Below are 18,462 nucleotides of genomic sequence, written 5' to 3'. Positions count from 1 at the left end.
AAGCTGCTCATCATTCTCAACTATTGTTTCCACTGTCTGCTTAATGGATGAACCATAGTAAGTTGGACTTTCTTCTCCTATGTTAAATTACTAACGGAAAAATATCTAAAATCCACTGAGGCCTTCGTATGTCTTAGACACCGTCCTAGGTCATAGGAATAAAGCAGTGAACAAAATGGATCAGCATCCCTGCCCTTACGGAGCAAGCCCATATGTAGTAGGAAAAGAAATACACAGTATGTTGAATAGCAGTAAGTTTAAGGGGGAGAATATAAAGCATACTAGAGGGATATGAGACATGAGACGTTGCAGGTACAAATTTTACATGAGGCTTGTGAAGAAAACCTCGGAGAAGGTGGGGAAGCCAGCCAGGGCTTTGGGGAAGACCATTCCATATTAACCGCGGAGCACGTGCAAAGGCACTGAGAGCTTGTATTGTATCCTGTGTGTCACACACAGCACTCTTCAGTGCCTCAGGATCTTTGCATGGCTTTTTTCCCCCCGCTCTCCCGAGACCGTGTCTCCCCACCCCACCCTTGCATTGCATACTAATTCCTGTCCTTCAGGTTTCAGTTCAAGGGTCACCAATTTAGAGAGGTTTCCCAGACACTGTTGTCCACCCTCCCAACAACCATTCTCTGCTTCTTGCCTGCTAGCACAATACTGATTTTGTTGGGTGGACAGCTTCCCTTTCCCCAGTCCCAGGGGCTGAGCCTGCACCGGCCTGTTGTGGTGGTCCTGGTGATGATTGTGGTTGTGGTTGTGGTTGTGGTTGTTTTAATCCCAAGCTGCCAGTGGCACTTAATTTTTTCTTTTCAACATCCTGTTCTGGAGCTTTCTTGGTCCTTTTGGCCTGAAAATTGAAGAGTCAGGTATTGGCATGGGCCATGGGAAGACTGGCCAACGCCCTGACGTTCTTTGTAATGACTCTGGCGTTCTCCTTCTTATAGACATTCTACATGGGTATGATCGACCCGGTCATCTGAGTTCTTCAGCAGAGTAGTCTTCCTCTTTGGGGGCCGAGGGCTTCCTGGGGAAGAGGGTGAGCCTGGAGCATCCCTCCCTCAGTCGCTGCCTGTTGGCCTGCAGGGGCTCCGAGGACTTCCTCCATCTTCTTGGATCCTCTGAGAGCCCAATGGTCCGGGCCACCTTCTTGTGGATGCCATCCTCCCCGTAACTCTTCCAAGCTGAAGCCCCTGCCAGCTTGCACTTTGGTGTGATACCTCCCCACGGGGCACCTCATGATGGGCCGGATGGGTTGATAGGACGCGGGGCTCAGGGTGCCGGGGTGTGCCTGGGCTTCCCCGGCCTTGCATCTGCGGATCTTCTGCTCTGGCCGGTTGAGCCATGTGGCCACGTGCCGCTGCCCCAGTCCTTGTGGAAGCCAGGCTTCGAGATCATGCCATTCTGGCTGGGCTCCATGGCTGCTGCCTATGGGCCTGGGGGTGTGGGAGAGGGGAGCTTGTCCAACCCTGGGCTCTGGCTGGGTGTCCCCAGAGCCCAGGCTGCGGCCCTGTCCCCTCTGTGGCAGGGCGGGAGCAGTCCTGGAGTGCTGCCTGCTGCCAATGGGGCCTGGATCCAGCATACTCTGAGCCTTCACTGTTTTAAGGCTATGATGGTAAGCCCAGGGGGGTGGGTAAGGGACAGCTAGGTGACCAAGTTCCGGTTAGTGGGAAGTTGGGGAAGTATGTTGGGATTTCTGGGGGAAATAATTCTCCCTGATAAAAAGGAGCAGCAGGTTAGTATCCAAAATCTACAAAGAACTTACCAAACTCAACACCCAAAAAACAACCCAGTTAAGTAATGGGCAGAAGACATGAATAGACACTTTCTCCAAAGAAGACACCCAGATGGCTACCAGACATACGAAAAGAAGCTCAACATCACTCATCATCAGGGAAATACCACGATGAGATACCGTCTCACACCTGTCAGGATGGTTAATTAATATTAATATTAATTAATATTAATAACACAAGAAACAACAGGTATTGGTGAGGATGTGGAGAAAGGGGAATCCCCTTGTACTGTTGGTGGAAATGCAAACTGGTGCAGTCATTCTGGAGAACAGTATGGAAGCTCCTCAAAATGTTAAAAATAGAATTACCCTGGGATCCAGCAATTGCACTCCTAGGTATTTACCCAAAGGATACAAAAATACAGATTCAAAGGGATACATGCATCCCAATGTTTATAGCAGCATTATCAACAATAGCCAAACTACGGAGAGAGCCCAAATGTCCACTGACTGATGAAAGAATAAAGAAGATGTGGTGTATGTATGTACAATGGAATATTACTCAGCCATCGAAAAGAATGAAATCTTGCCATTTGCAATGACATGGATGGAACTAGAATGTATTATGCTAAGTGATAATAAGTCAGTCAGAGAAAGACAAATATCATATGATCTCACTCATTCGTGGAATTTAAGAAAGAAAACAGATGAGCATATGGGAAGGGAAAAAAAAAAGGAGAGAGGGAAACAAGCCATAAGAGACTCTTAATGAGGGACACCTGGGTGGCTCAGTTGGTTGAGCATCTGCCTTTGGTTCGGGTCATGATCCCAGGGTCCTGGGATCCAGCCCCACATCAAGCTCCTTGCTAGGTGGGGAGCCTGCTTCTCCCTCTGCTTGCAGCTCCCCCTGCTTGTGCTCTTCTCTCTCTCTTTCTGACAAATAAATAAAATATTAAAAAAAAAAAGAGAGAGAGAGAGACTCTTAATGATAGAGAACAAACTGAGGCTTAATGGGGGGAGGTGGGTGGGGAGTGGGCTAAATGGGTGATGGGTATTAAAAAGGGCACTTGTTATGATGAGCACTGGGTGTTGTATGTAAGTGATGAATTACTGAATTCTACTCCAGAAACTAATATTGCACTGTATGATAACTACCTAAAATTTAAATTAAAAAAAAAAGGAGCAGCAGGGAGAAGACCTCCATATAGTTGAGTTAGTTTAGGATGCCTGGAGTTATGGCAACCATCTAGGAACCAAGTGGGGAAATTGATCCAACCCTACTACCACCTACGCCCACACCTCTTTTAGGTGAGTTAATGTCTTCCCAGTTTACACCATCTTTGGTGGGTGTTTGATTACTTCCAGGCAAAAGGCCCTACTGATCCACATCTACCCTTCCTGACTACTCAATCTAAAGGACGTTATGTCTCCATCCCTGCCTACAGCTGGTACTCTCTCTACCCCTTATCTGTTTCTTTCATGACACATATCACAATTAGGAATTTTTATATATATATATGTGTGTGTGTGTGTGTGTGTGTGTCATTCTTTTGTTTCTTTCTCAAGGCATACAAGTTCCTTGAATGCAGGACTTTTCTGTCTTGCTTACCCTTGTACTCCAGCACCAAGCATCCTGTCTGGCACAATTTTAGTATCTGTTGGGTAAATGAAAAACTGCTGGAATGATGGAATGGATGAAGAATCATATCAGTTTGTCCCACTAACTGAACACTTCTTGAGGATGGTGTACATGCCTTATATCCTCAAAATATAAAACACAGTCCTGACATTTAACTGACACGTAAGACATAGTTGTTAAATTAGTTATGCTGTCCAGCTGAGTCTCAGACTGTCAACTGTATCATTGTCTGATAGCGTTCTGCCCTCACCAAAGAGTAAAAGGGAAGGTTTAAAAACAGGAAAGCAAAAAAAAGCACAATTTATAGACCAACTTTTGTTCCATTGTGGCTGTTTTCCTTTATTCCATTTAGGTGTACATAGTCGTGAACTTGAAGTAATTCATACAACTTTAGGTCATTGAAGTATAATATACGAGTACATCCAATAAAAACTTTATTTGTACTTGTGCATAGTTTCTTATTCTTCATTTCAGTACCTTTCTCATTTATGTAAGAATTTAAACTCTATGTATATAAGTACTATGTGCTTTCTTTTTAATGCAGTTTATTTTTGTATTTTAAGTAGGCTCCACACCCAAAGTGGGGCTTGAACTCAGGACCCTAAGATCAAGAGTGGCATGCTCTACTGAGCCAGCCAGGCACCCCTATAAGTACTATGTTTTTTAAAAAAAGAAAGGGGCGCTTGGGTGGCTCAATCAGCTAAGTGTCTGGCTTCGGCTCAGGTCATGATCCCGGGGTCCTGGAATCGAGCCCCATGTGGGGCTCCCTGCTCAGAGGGGAGTCTGCATCTCCCTCTCCCTCTGTCCTCCACCCTCACCCCGCTCTTGCTCTCTCTCTCTGTCTCAAATAAATAATTTTATTTACTTTATTACTTTATTTTATTTACTTACTTCAAAAAAATTAAAAGAAAAAAAGGGCTACAGAGGAAGTAGAAGAAACATATACCTCTCTCCCAGGATTTTAAGATTTCTAAAGTGGTCTAAGTCAGTTCTAGTCTTAATTTCAAACAAACACACAAAACCAACTAAGGTCTAATGGCGAACCATCTACTGTTAACAGTACAAACTTGGAATGAACTAACTCAACTCAAAGGCTTCACCACTAAAAATCTCAGCAGCCTTCAGCAAGTTACTTAACCCTGCTCTGAGCCTCAGTTTCCTCATTTGTAAAACAGAGACACTAATAGTGGGCATAACTAGAATTACTTGGGGGCACCTGGGTGGCTCAGTCGTTAAGCGTCTGCTTTCGGCTCAGGTCATGATCCCAGGGTCCTGGGATTGAGCCCCGCATCAGGCTCCTTGCTCAGCCGGGAGCCTGCTTCTCCTTCTCCCACTCCCCCTGCTTGTGTTCCCTCTCTCGCTGTCTCTCTCTGTGTCAAAAAATAAATAAAATCTTTTTTAAAAAAAGAATTACTTGGAAGATAAATGATATAACAAATGTACAGTACTTGGTGACGGACCCATAGTAAGAACTCCAAACTGTGAACTCTATTATTTTTATACAAATGTAAGTTTTCACTATTATTCAAATTTCTCCTCAAATTTGACATATTTTTTCTTTATATTTGCCTGGAACTCTACTTAGCTAAGGAATTATTATTGAGATGAATTATCTGTGATTAACCACAATCTAACTACATTTTTATCATGTGATCATTCAAAAATACCTTCAATAGTTCACCAATTACTGACCTCATTAAAACAAAAATCAATAAACCTTAGATGACTTTCTCTTTCCCCAATATTTATGGGAGGCAGCCAACAGCACCAGGGCCACGTGAGGAGGTAGCCAGCACAATTAAGTTCAAGGAGGTCAGTGTGCCCAAATATTGGTTACTTAAAGGGAGATTGAGCAATAAGTAAATATATTGAGGGTACCGAGAGCCAGGTTTCCCACGAAGTTACAAATACAGTGTGGGGAAGGCTAGAATGAGGCTTGTAGAGTTTGACAGGAATTGGAAGTATCGGTGTGAGTACACAGAGAAATAGAGTTATAAGTTGTAAGTGTATGCACTTATATGAGTGTGAGTGTGTGTGTGAGTATATAGTGGGAGCTCATTAGCAATGAACACACCTAGTATCCAGATCTTGATTTCTAAGCACCTTACTCCACGAAAGGGAACCAGAGCTCCTTGGGGAAGTGGCTGGTTCCAGGGGTAGGGCATGGAAACTACAAGATCAGTATGGTTCATCTTATGCTACAAAGTAAAGAGGTACTCAAAGAATGATGTTGAGAGGACATTGCGAAGGGGGTCCTGCTGGACAAATCAGACAATTTGAGTATCAAATAAATAGTGGTGGTAATGGATTGATCACCCACTGAATAAAATAGGAATCCATGGACACGTGACAATACAAATAAATGAATCAATGGATAATTTGGAGAGACGAGAAAGTGCCCCCCTATGGAAGAATGCCAACTATAAATGCAGAAAGAATGATGATGGGATTAGAAAATCACCATTTGGCAACCATCACAGTAAAAACTGGTTCAGACAAGAATCACCAATAGATGCTAGAAGGAGTGGTGAAATTTTTGTTAGAGGATTGAGATATTTACCTGGTTTCAAAGTATCTTCCCATTAGATAGTTACTAATTGAAAATAACTTCATAGTGAAGGAAACAGGAGACAGCACCTTAACCAAGCGATCAGAATCAACAAGGCCAGTGTTGGATTGGGGCAAATCAACATTGCACGTCACATGGTAAGAACACAGTTCACTTCTGTGACATTCCTGCCAAAATGCTTGACTTACATCTAATCATGAGGAAACATCAGACAAATCCAAACTGAGAAGCAGTCAGGAAAGTAACTGGCCTGTGCTTTTAAAAACTGTCCAGCTTGTGACAGACAAGGAAAGTCTTAGGAACTGTTCTAGATCGAAGGAGACAAAGGGACATGACATATATATGCAATACATGATCCTGTACGTTACTGGGATAACTAGAAAAACGTGACTATGGTTTATGGATTTCAGGGTATCAATGTTAAATTCTTGATTTTGAGGGTTACCTATAGAAGATTGCCCTTATTTGTAGGAAATACATACTATTTTGGGGCAATTGGGCAACCTGTCTGCAACTTAACTTTCAAAAGAGAAAGAAAGGAAAGGGAATGTGATAAAGTTGACAATAGGGACATTGGTAAAGGGTATAGAGGAGGTCTTTGCATTATTCTTTAAATATTTCTGCTGGTGAAATTACTTCAAACTTTTACAAAATACACTTAGATACAGTTGACGCTACATTCCAAGCCTATGGCAAGTGTTTGATATCACAGTAAGGACAATAATCTTATAACGATCAAACCAGGTTTATTAATTTCTCCCAGTACTGATTATAATAATGGCTCCCCGGGCATTCCCAGTCTCCTTCTCAGAGCCTACATGCTCTGGGACTCAAATAAAAGCACAGAAGACACAAATATTCCAACATAAAACATAAAGTACAATACCCTCAGAAGGATAGGGGTGACATCACTTCTAGGTCCCCTGAGTCTTGGTTGGAATAAACTGGGGAAGACTCATTCTTAGCAGGGCTCCCAGAACACAACGGAACCAAAGTCTTTCAAAGGCAGGGTAAAGACTACCCTGGAAAAGTTTCCTTTGCCTGATGGAACTTTAGGATGCAATCCGGAGGAAAGTGAAGTTCAGTAAAGAACAATTTTTTAAAAATTGTACTGGAGTATGATGTACTTACGGAAATGCCTATAAATCATAGGTGTAGGGCTTAGATTATGACAAAGTGGACATGCCTGTGTAACCACCACCCCACTCATGAACTGGAACCTGGGAATCCGCCCAGAAGCTTCTCTCCATGCCTTCCCCAATCACTACTGCTTCTTAATCTCAGAGATTACCATCCCTGTGACTTCCTGCACCAGATATTAGTTTGACCACTTGCTCAGGGGTTTTAACACTGAATCTTACTTTGAAAATTAGACTTTGTGGGATGCCTGAGTGGCTCAGTCGTTAAGCGTCTGCCTTTGGCTCAGGTCATGATCCCAATGTCCTGGGATCGAGCCCCGCATCGGACTCCCTGTTGGCAGGAAGCCTGCTTCTCCCTCTCCCACTCCCCCTGCTTGTGTTCCCTCTCTGGCTGTGTCTCTCTGTCAAATGAATAAATAAAATCTTTAAAAAAAAAAAACACTTAAAAAAATTAGGGTGCTTGAGTGGCTCAGTGGGCTGAGCGACTGATTATTTTAGCTCAGGTCATGATCTCAGGGTTGTGCTCAGCGTGGAGCCTGCTTGAGATTCTCCCTCTCTCTCCCTCTGCCCCTTCCCCCCACTCGTGCATGCACATTCTCTCTCTCTCTGAAAAATAATTAATTTAATTAAATAAAACTTTAACAAAAGGCACAGTTCACTTCTGGAAAAGGCATTTAACAAACGTTGGATTTTGCAACTCAACTTTAAAAGTTCTATCCAGGGGTGCCTGGGTGGCTCAGTTGGTTAAACGGCTGCCTTCAGCTCAGGTCATGATCCCAGGGTCCTGGGGTCGAGCCCCACATAGGGTGCCCTGCTCCACGGGGAGCCTGCTTCTCCCTCTCCTGCTCCCCCTGCTCTCTCTCTCTCTCTGTCAAAAAAATAAATAAAATAAAAATAAAAATAAATAAAAGTTCTATCCATTGGGACGCCTGGGAGGCTCAGTTGGTTAAGCGTCTGCCTTCAGCTCAGGTCATGATCCCAGGGTCCTGAGAGTGAGCCCCGCATCGGCTCTTTGCTCAGCACGGAGTCTGCTTCTCCCTCTGCCTGCCACTCCCCCTGCTATGATCTCTCTCCCTCCCTCTCTGACAAATAAGTAAATAAAATCTTTTAAAAAAATAAAATTAAAGTTCTATCCATTGGTAGTCAAACCTGAAAGAAAAGATCCCATTAGCTAATTCATCCTGATCCCACAAAGTTATTAGACATCTATGCTGGGCTATAATAATAAGTCTTAGCAGCACAATGAAATTCTGTTCCCACATGACAGCGTCAGATAAATGAAGTTCAAATGAGCCATTGTCTGTTTAAACACAAGTTAAATATAATTGCTGGTTTTAAATTCAGTCCAAGTAACTGTATATTCATTGCAGTCAGTGACTGTTGACTAATAGCTACTGCCACTAGAATTAACGTAGTAAAGGTAAAAGTAAAGGTGAGATTGGCAAAACTGGGCAACTGGTCAGAGCCGAAGGGTACTCCCCTTTATGAATCCCTGTTCATCTTCTGCTTTTTTTAAAATTTATTTTATTTTTTAAAAAATGTTTTATTTATTTGAGAGAGGGAGAGAGAATAAGCAGGGGGAGGGACATAGGGAGAGGGAGAAGCAGGCTCCCCACTGAGCAGGGAGCTTGACATGGGACTCGATCCCAGGACCCTGGGATCATGATCCGAGCTGAAGGCAGACACTTAACTGACTGAGCCACCCAGGTGTCCCTCACCTTCTGCTTCTTCTAGAAGGACTTAAAACAAAGTCCAATAAGCTTGTGATAAAGAGATGAGAGTGAGGAAAAGAATCCTGTCTGGTAACGCACCTTCCAGACAGTGAACAAGCCATATGATTTTCCATGGTAGCCGGAAAGAGAACAGCCTTTCAACAATGATAAAGACATTAACTTGCATAAATCTAGCTGTCTTTAGATCCTATGAAGGCTGTCTAGCTGCATATGTCCTGTTTGAATCGTAGCTAAAGAAGCTACGATTCAATAGATATTGACTACGATACGATAGATAGCTACGATACGATAGATATTCACAGAACATCTATTTCCATCAATTAAGAAGTGTAATCCATAAAGAAGCTGGCCTCAGTATCTGCTGATCTACCAGGCACTTAAATACATTCTTGAGGGGTGCCTGGGTGGCTCAATTGGTTAAGCCTTTGGCTCAGGTCATGATCGATCCCAGGGTCCTGGAATTGAGCCCCACGTTGGGCTCCCTGCTCAGCGGGGAGTCTGCTTCTCCCTCTTCCTCTGCCTGCCGCTCCCCCTGTTTGTGCTCTCTCTCTCTGTCAAATAAATAAAATAAAATCTTAAAAAAACAAACAAACAACAAAATACATTTTTGGCAACTATTTTGAGTAGTTGAAATTCTAAATGCTATAAAAATTTTAAAATTAATTTATTTGTTTTAGAGAGAGAGAGAGAGAGCACACACACACATGAGAGGGGTACAGAGGGAGAGAGAGAATCCCAAACCGACTCCCCACTGATTGCGGAGCCCAACGTGGGACTCAATCTCATGACACTGAGACCATGACCTGAGCCGAAATCAAGAGTCCCACACTCCACTGACTAAGCCACCCAGGTGCTCCAAAAATGTTTTTTTTTTTTTTAATTTGGAAATGAACCTTAGATGAAAGATTATATGTCAGCTCTAAAGAAACGCATTCCTGATTCCTGAGTCTCTGACAGAGGTATTACCAAGTCTTATAGGGAAAGAGATTCAGTAATGAATGCTGCTGACCTCTAGTGCTTAATAGAGGAATTACATTTCCCACTCAAAAGACCCAAACAACACTGGTACCAAAAAAAAAAAAAAAAAAACCCCAAAACAAAACCAACCCACTGGCTGGCTGCTCATTGAGTTCCCTGGTGGGAGGGCAATAAGCAGGAAAGTTTACACCTTTTACATTCATTGTGATCATTGGTATGTTTTGATGTATTGCTATCATCTGTTTTTTTTCCCGTTACCATGGTTTTTCTTTGCTTCTTTTTTCACCTCTCCTTGCCTTTTTTTTTCCTTTTAAGATTTATTTATTTATTTGAGAGAGAGAGAGCATGAGTGGGGAGAGGAGCAAAGAATCTCAAGCAGACTCTCTGCTGAGTGCAGAGCCTGATGTGTGGGGCTCGATCTCATGACCCTGAGATCATGACCTGAGCCGAAATCAAGAGTCTGACTCTCAACTGACAGAGCCACCCAGGCACCCCCCAAATGTTTTACTTGCCCCTCCTCTCCTGCCTTCTGTTCAATGAATATTTTCTCTTTATCTCCCCTTGACTGGCTTGGAAGCTATAAATTATTTCTTTTATACATTCTAAATAAAATTTTCTAACAAAATCCTAAGTTAATTACTGTCTTTATCTTTCTTCTGCATAAGAACTGACTCCTCTTGAATCAGGGATGGGCATGTTTGCCCTAAGGGCTGACTCCTTCCCCATGGGCAGGGATAAAGTCACAAAATGGTGTCCAACTGTGGTCAGTGAAACATGAAAAGGAGTCTTCTGAAGCTTTATGAGAATGGCTAAACCCATCTTGCTAGAAACCTGAGGACGGGGCCTACTCTGGAGATGGAAAACAGAAAAATGTTAAGAATCTGGGTCCCTGATGACATTATTGAAACCCTGAACCAGTCAAGGAGGCCTGCTGTACTTGAGGATTTCCTGTTATGTGAGACCATGCACTTCTGTATACTTAATTTAAGCCAGCCTTCAGTAAAGTTTTCTGTTCCTCATTGCTCCAAATGACACATATCTTTGTATTCTACTTTTACCTAAAATTTTAGTTCCAAGTTTTATTTTTACATGTACACACAAAAAAACTGATTTTTTTTTTAAAGATTTTATTTATTTTTTTGAGACAGAGAGAATGAGATACAGAGAGCATGAGAGGGAGGAGGGTCAGAGGGAGAAGCAGACTCCCTGCCGAGCAGGGAGCCCGACGCGGGACTCGATCCCGGGACTCCAGGATCATGACCTGAGCCGAAGGCAGTCGCTTAACCAACTGAGCCACCCAGGCGCCCCAAAAAACTGATTTTAATAGTCAATAGTAAATGAAAATTTACTGATACATGTTTCTAATATTAGTTCGTGTCATTGTTTCTTTTATCCCACTCCCTTCCTTTGGGTTAACTTTTCTTCTGAGAAGCACATTCTCTAGTTCTTTCAGTAAGGGTCACTGGCTGAGACCATCTCTTACTCATTAGGGAACGGAAAATGTATTTACCTTTTCCTCATTCTAGCAAGAATTTAGCTGGATATAGAATTCTAAGTTGACAGCTATTTCTCAGCAAATTGCAGGTTACTCCATTGTCTTCTGCTATCTATTATTGCTGTGAAGAATGTTTGTTGTCAAATTGCTTTCCACTGTGAGTTTTGTGCCTTTTCTCTCTGGTAACTTGTAAGATTTATCCTTAATGTTCTGTAGTTTCCTTGCACTGTGTCCAAGTGATTACTTTTATTTATCCTGCATGGCATTCAGTGTGCATATTTGTTCTAAGGAATGTATCTTCAATTCTGGAACATTTCCAAACATCGTGTTAAATGCAGTATTACTTCTGTGCAGTCCCTCCAGTAATCTTTTGCAACTTATATTATACACTTATATTGAAGCCCTTCAATCTAGTCTTCGTTTTTTAATTGTTCTTTTTCATTTTTTTCTTAGTAATGAGCTGTTCACTCAGAATATAACATAACTTTACAATTCACTAAACCTCTCTCAGCACTAAGACCTATCAAGAGTTCATGACATCTATGTTTATTCAACAATTGCATTTCTAATTTCTAAGATTTCCACCTGGTTCTTTTTTTTTTTTTTAAAGATTTTCATTTATTTATTTGAGAGCGAGAATGAGAGAGAGAGAGAGCATGAGAGGGGGAGGGTCAGAGGGAGAAGCAGACTCCCCGCCGAGCAGGGAGCCCGATGCGGGACTCGATCCCAGGACTCCAGGATCACGACCTGAGCCAAAGGCAGTCGCTTAACCAACTGAGCCACCCAGGCGCCCCTCCATCTGGTTCTTTACATATTTATCTGTCACCTTTTCATTTCTGATGACTTTTATTTCATAATTTCTTTTTTTTTTTTAAAGATTTTATTTATTTATTTGACAGAGAGAGAGAGCACAAGCAGGGGGGGTGGCAGGCAGAGGGAGAGGGAGAGGCAGGCTCCCTGCTGAGCAGGGAGAGTCAACGTGGGACTCAATCCCAGGACCCCAGGATTATGACCTGAGCCGAAGGCAGTCGCTTAACCAACTGAGCCACTCAGGCGCCCCCATAATTTCTTATTCTTTAAAAATAGGTATCCTTCCTTTATGTCTGGATATTTTTTTTTTTAAGATTTTATTTATTTATTTATTTATTTGAGACAGAGAGAGAGACAGAGAGCATGAGAGGGAGGAGGGTCAGAGGGAGAAGCAGACTCCCTGCCGAGCAGGGAGCCCGATGCGGGACTCGATCCCGGGACTCCAGGATCATGACCTGAGCCTAAGGCAGTCGCTTAACCAACTGAGCCACCCAGGCGCCCTATGTCTGGATATTCTAAAATACATATTTTAAAGTTATTATCAGGTTACTCCATTATTTTCATTTTAATTGCAGTGAGTTGGCGCTTCGGTGGTTCAGTCGTTAAGCGTCTGCCTTCAGCTCAGGTCATGATCCTGGGGTCCTGGGATCGAGCCCCGCATCGGGCTCCCTGCTCGGCGGGAAGCCTGCTTCTCCCTCTCCCACTCCCCCTGCTTGTGTTCACTCTCTCACTGTGTCTCTGTCAAATAAATAAATATTAAAAAATAAATAAATAAATAAATAAATAAATAAGCCCATATTGGAGCACCTGGGTTGAACATCTGCATTCAGCTCAGGTCATGGTCCCGGGGTCTTGGGATTGAGTCCCTCATCAGGCTCCCTGATCAGTGGGGAGTCTCTTTCTCCTCTGCTTCTCTCTCTCTGTCTCACATGAATAAAATCTTTAAAAAAAATAATTAAAAAGCCCGTATGTTGGTCCTTTGGCAGTACCATGGTTAACAGTGATAGCTAAAAAGCAGCCTGGGGGGTGCCCACCTGGGGGGTGGAGCATGCTACTCTTGATCTTGGGGTTGTGAGTTCGAGTCCCACACTGGGCGTGGAGCCTACTTGGAAAAAAAAATAAAGCTTAAAAAAAAAAAGCAGCCTAGAAGCTATACATTCTCTTTCCAGTTTTAGCAATAAATATTTTCTAATATTTCTAATATTTTCTAAGTTGTGAGAACAACTGATTTGTACAATTTGGCCAATGATGTTAACTAGAGCTTTTGTCAGAAATAATTGATTTATAAATGTTCACTGCATACCAAAAAATGTGATACTCCATTACCCAAATCCCCCTATTTCTGCAGTTTGGGGCCAAAAAATCAACCCAAGGCTTTGAAAGAAGTCCACATAAATGAAATATATTCATGTTTCAATGTTGTAGTGATACCAAACTTAAAATACTGATGCAAAGGACAGGGATAAGTTTCGATTTACTCAAAGGAATTTATCTATATTTAAGTATAATGCAAATGATATTAAGGATTTACTGGCCTTTTGAGGTATAAAATTGGTTTTGTGGTTGTGCTGAATAAAATCTTATAGAGACACACTCTGATATAATTACAAATGAAATGGTATGATTTGATTTAAAAAATCTGGCGTGGTGGACATTGGGTCACGGTCAGGAACTACGCAGGTGCAGGTCTGGAGTTTTACCCAATTTACAAGCTAGACTAGTAGCTACTCTGTTACTATTTCATAGGTGCTGATAGAAGACACGAGACTCCTGGGTCAGACACAAAGGACTTCAACCACAGCAAAAGCAGTAGCCAGAGCTTCATGTTGGTTTGTAACAGTTCCCTATGCCCTCAAGTTTCCTGGGTGTGATTCGAAAGCGCTGACCATAGTTGTCTGCTCACACAGTGTTTCATTATCAGAGGGGAACACTGAGCTTGGGAGATTCCATTTTTATAGCAAGTGGAAGTTAAGTCTGCCTTTTGTCCGAGGGGAGACAATACTTCATCCCTCAAGGTTTCTTGATGAAAACACAACTGGGGGAGCCTGGGTGGCTCAGTTGGTTAAGCAACTGCCTTCGGCTCAGGTCATGATCCCAGGGTCCTGGGATCGAGCCCCGCATCAGGCTCCCTGCTCAGCTGGAAGCCTGCTTCTCCCTCTCCCACTCCCCCTACTAGAGTTCCCCCTCATGCTGTCTCTCTCTCTCTCTGTCAATTAAATAAATAAATAAAATCTTAAAAAAAAAAAAAAAGAAAACACAACTGAACAACAGCCCAAGTGAATAGCAGGTAGGGCGTTGAATTCTTGGTATATCCAAGAACTTTCAGGGACACACAGGGCCCATGGCAGAACATATACTATCTTGTTACTTTGTCTATGTTTGAAATTATTATGGAATTATTATCTAATTGTAATGTAAATAAACGTTTTAAAAAGAAATGTACATCTGAGTTTAATATATTTGAAAATGCATGCAACGTTAGCTAGCACAGGTGTGTTAATGGCTACCATTATAACCAAATTTCTTTCTCAGGAGCCCTGTACACTCCAAATGCTTTATTTTTATTTTTTAAATTTTTTAAATTTTTTTTTTATTTTTTAAAGATTTTATTTATTTATTTGAGAGAGAGAGAATGAGAGAGAGCACATGAGAGGGGGGAGGGTCAGAGGGAGAAGCAGACTCCCCGCCGAGCAGGGAGCCCGATGCGGGACTCGATCCCGGGACTCCAGGATCATGACCCGAGCCGAAGGCAGTCGCCCAACCAACTGAGCCACCCAGGCGCCCTATTTTTATTTTTTTATTACCATAAAAGGAATATACTTTTGGCCACCCAAAAGCCAACAATGTAGAAGAGTATAAAATGAAAACTAAGAGACTCTGCTGTAGCTGCCCCTAATATAGGGGCACCTGGCTGGCTTGCTCAGTAGAGCGTGTGACTCTTGATCTCCGGGTCGTGAGTTCAAGACCCATCCTGGGTGTAGAACTTATTTAAAACAACAACAACAACAACAACAACAACAACAACAACAACAAACAGCTCTGATATATTCTTACAGAAATGTTCTATGCTTAGATAAGCATATGTACAAACACATGGTCTTTTAAAAACACAGTTGGAATTATAAACACACAATCATAAAACATGACTTTTTAAACTCAACATTTCCTGGATATTTTTCAGTGTTTGCACACTAGACCTAACTCATTCTTTTAAATTGCTGCATACTACTTCGTTTAATTGATGTTATTATGGACTGATTTGTGTCCCCTCTAAATTCATATGTTGAAACTCTAGCCCCCAGTGGGACTGTATTTAGATAGGGTCTTTAGGGGGGTAATTAAGGTTAAATGAGGTCATAAGAGTGGGACTCTAATCTGATAGGACTAGTGTCCTTAAAAAAGGAAGACACCAGAGACCTCTCTCTCTCCACACAATCACAGAGGAAAGGTGATGTGAGGGCACAGCAAGAAGGCAAACACCTGCAAGCCAGGAATAAAGGCCTCAGCAGAAAGCAACTCTGACGGCACCTTGACCCTGGACTTCTAGCCTCCAGAACTATGAGAAAGTAAATTTCTGTTGTTTAAGCTGCCCAGACTGGGGTATTTTATTATGATAGCTGAAGACTAATACAGATGCATTCTATTTAATGCAACCAGCCTCTTAATAAGGGATAGGTAGGTTTTTTAAAAAAATATATTACACGGGGCGCCTGGGTGGCTCAGTCGTTAAGCGTCTGCCTTCGGCTCAGGTCATGGTCCCAGGGTCCTGGGATTGAGCCCCGCATCGGGCTCCCCGCTCGGCGGGAAGCCTGCCTCTCCCCCCTCCACTCCCCCTGCCTGTGCTCCTCTCTCACTGTCTCTCTCTCTGTCAAATAAATAAATAAAATCTTAAAAAAAAAATATATATATATATATATTACAAATAGGGACGCCTGGGTGGCTTGGTCAGTTAAGTGTCTGCCTTCAGGTCAGGTCATGATCCCAGGATGCTGGGATCGAGTCCCGCATTGGGCTCCCTGCTCGGCGGGGAGTCTGCTTCTCCCTCTGCCGGCCGCTCCCCCTGCTTGTGCATTCTCTCTGACAAATAAATAAAAATTTAAAAAATATGTATATCACAAATAATGCAGCAATGAATTTTCTTTTTTTTTTTTTAAGATTTTATTTGGGGGAGAGAGAGAGCACACACAAGCAGGGGGCGGGGCAGAGAAGGAGAAGCAGACTCCCGCAGGGAGCCCAAAGTGGGGCCCAGTGCAGCGCCCAATGCGGGCCTCGATGTGGGGCTCCATGGGGGGCTCTATCCCAGGACCCTGGGATCATGACCTGAGCCGAAGGCAGACACTTAACCGACCAAGCCACCCAGGCGCCCCAGCAATGAATTTTCTTACATATATATGGGGATATGGTTAGATAAACTCCTAGAACTGAAATGAGTCAAAGGGCATGAACATTTTAAATCTGACACTGCCAAACTACCCTCTGAATAAGTACTACCAATTTACAGTTCCCGCAATAGTGTATGAGTGCTTGTCTCCCAAGTGGAAGTGCCCATTCAGAATTTACTCAGCACCTACTTCTCAACAGTGCCAGATCCTGTGCAAGGTGCTAAGGAGACACTGGCGACAAAGAATTAAGTCCCTACCCTCAAGACCTTTATTCTAGGGGAGAAACAAGCAATAAGTAAGGATAACACAAATAAATACACAAGGTGGTCTGGGAAGCAGTCTCTGAGATTAACATCTGAGCAGATACCCAGATGAAGAGAGAAAACAAATCTTACAAATTCTTGAAGGAAGAATGCCAAGTGGGTCCCATAGTTTTAACTGTCTTTAAAAAATAAGCACAGTTGCAGGGTGTCTGGGTGGCTCAGTTGGTTGGGCATCTGACTCTTGATTTCAGCTCAGGTCATGATCTCAGGGTTGTGAGATCAAGCCCTGTGTCGGGCTCCACGCTCAGCGCGGAGCTTGCTTGAGATTCTCTCTCCCCCTCTGTTCCTCCTCCCACGTGTGCTCTCTCTCTAAAATAAATAAAATGAACAAATCTTAAAAAAAAGCAAAGTTGCGGGGCACCTGGGTGGCTCAGTCAGTTGAGTGTCTGCCTTCGGCTCGGGTCATGATCCCAGGGTCCTGGGATTGAGCCCTGCATCGGGCTCCCTGTTCAGTGGAAAGCCTGTTTTTCCCTCTGCCTGCAACTTCCCCTGCTTGTGCTCTCTCTCTCTGTCAAATAAATAAATATTTAAACAAACAAACAAAAAAAGCAAAGTTGCAATTCTACTTCTAGGTATGTACCCCCAAAATAAAAAGTTGTTCCAACCAAAACGTGCACACCAATGTTCATGGCAGTGCTATTCCCAATAGCCAAAAGGCGGAAACAACCCAAGTGCCCAGCAACATATGGATGGAGAAACAAAATGGAATATTATATTATAAATATATTATAATAATGTACTGGGGGCCTGGCTGGTTCAGTTGGTACAGCATGCAGCTCTTGATGTCAGAGTTGTGAGCTCGAGCCCCACGCTGGGTGTAGAGATTACTAAAAAATTAAAAAGAAAAAAGAAATGAAGTACTGACATATGCCACATAACAGACAATTCTTGAAAACACGATGCTAACTGATAAAAAGTCAGATATAAAAGGCCATGTTATATGATTTCATTTAAATGAACTATCTGGTATAAGAAAATCCGTGGAAACAGAAAGCAGATTAGTGGTTGCCAGGGACTGTTGCTGGGGAGGGTGGGAGGAGGATGGGGAGTGACTGCTTAATGGGTACACATGGGGCTTCCTTTTGGGGTAATGAAAATGTTCTGGAACTAGACAGTACTGATGGTTGCACAACATGTACATGTACCAAATGTCACTGAAATGTACACTTTAAAGTGGTTAAAGTGTCAAATTTTTTTTTTAAGATTTTATTTATTTATTTGAGAGAGAGAGAACAAGAGACAGAGAGCACGAGAGGGAAGAGGATCAGAGGGAGAAGCAGACTTCCTGCCAAGCAGGGAGCCCAATGCGGGACTCGATCCCAGGACTCCAGGATCATGACCTGAGCCGAAGGCAGTCGCTTAACGAATAAGCCACCCAGGCGCCCCCAATTTTTTTTTTTAAAGATTTTATTTATTTATTTGAGAGAGAGAGAATGAGAGAGAGCACATGAGAGGGGGGAGGGTCAGAGGGAGAAGCAGACTCCCCGCCGAGCAGGGAGCCCGATGCGGGACTCGATCCCAGGACTCCAGGATCACGACCTGAGCGGAAGGCAGTCGCTTAACCAACTGAGCCAGCCAGGCGCCCTAAAATGTCAAATTTTTATGTTAGGTGTATTTTGCCACAATAAAAGATAATACATTTAAAAAAAAAAAAGC

At 42.9% G+C, this 18,462-nt stretch overlaps 1 pseudogene; it reads right to left on the bottom strand.

Moving 5' to 3' along the window:
- Positions 1–652: 652 nt before the first annotated feature.
- Positions 653–1,422, bottom strand: LOC123863024 (large ribosomal subunit protein eL13-like; annotated as a pseudogene).
- Positions 1,423–18,462: the final 17,040 nt, after the last annotated feature.

The sequence above is a fragment of the Mirounga angustirostris genome, unplaced genomic scaffold (assembly GCF_029215605.1).
Source record: "Mirounga angustirostris isolate CCGP_5_RB_7025 unplaced genomic scaffold, mMirAng1.0.hap1 SCAF_1, whole genome shotgun sequence".
Classification (NCBI taxonomy): Eukaryota; Metazoa; Chordata; class Mammalia; order Carnivora; family Phocidae; genus Mirounga; species Mirounga angustirostris.
This window is presented reverse-complemented; position numbering and strand designations above follow the sequence as displayed.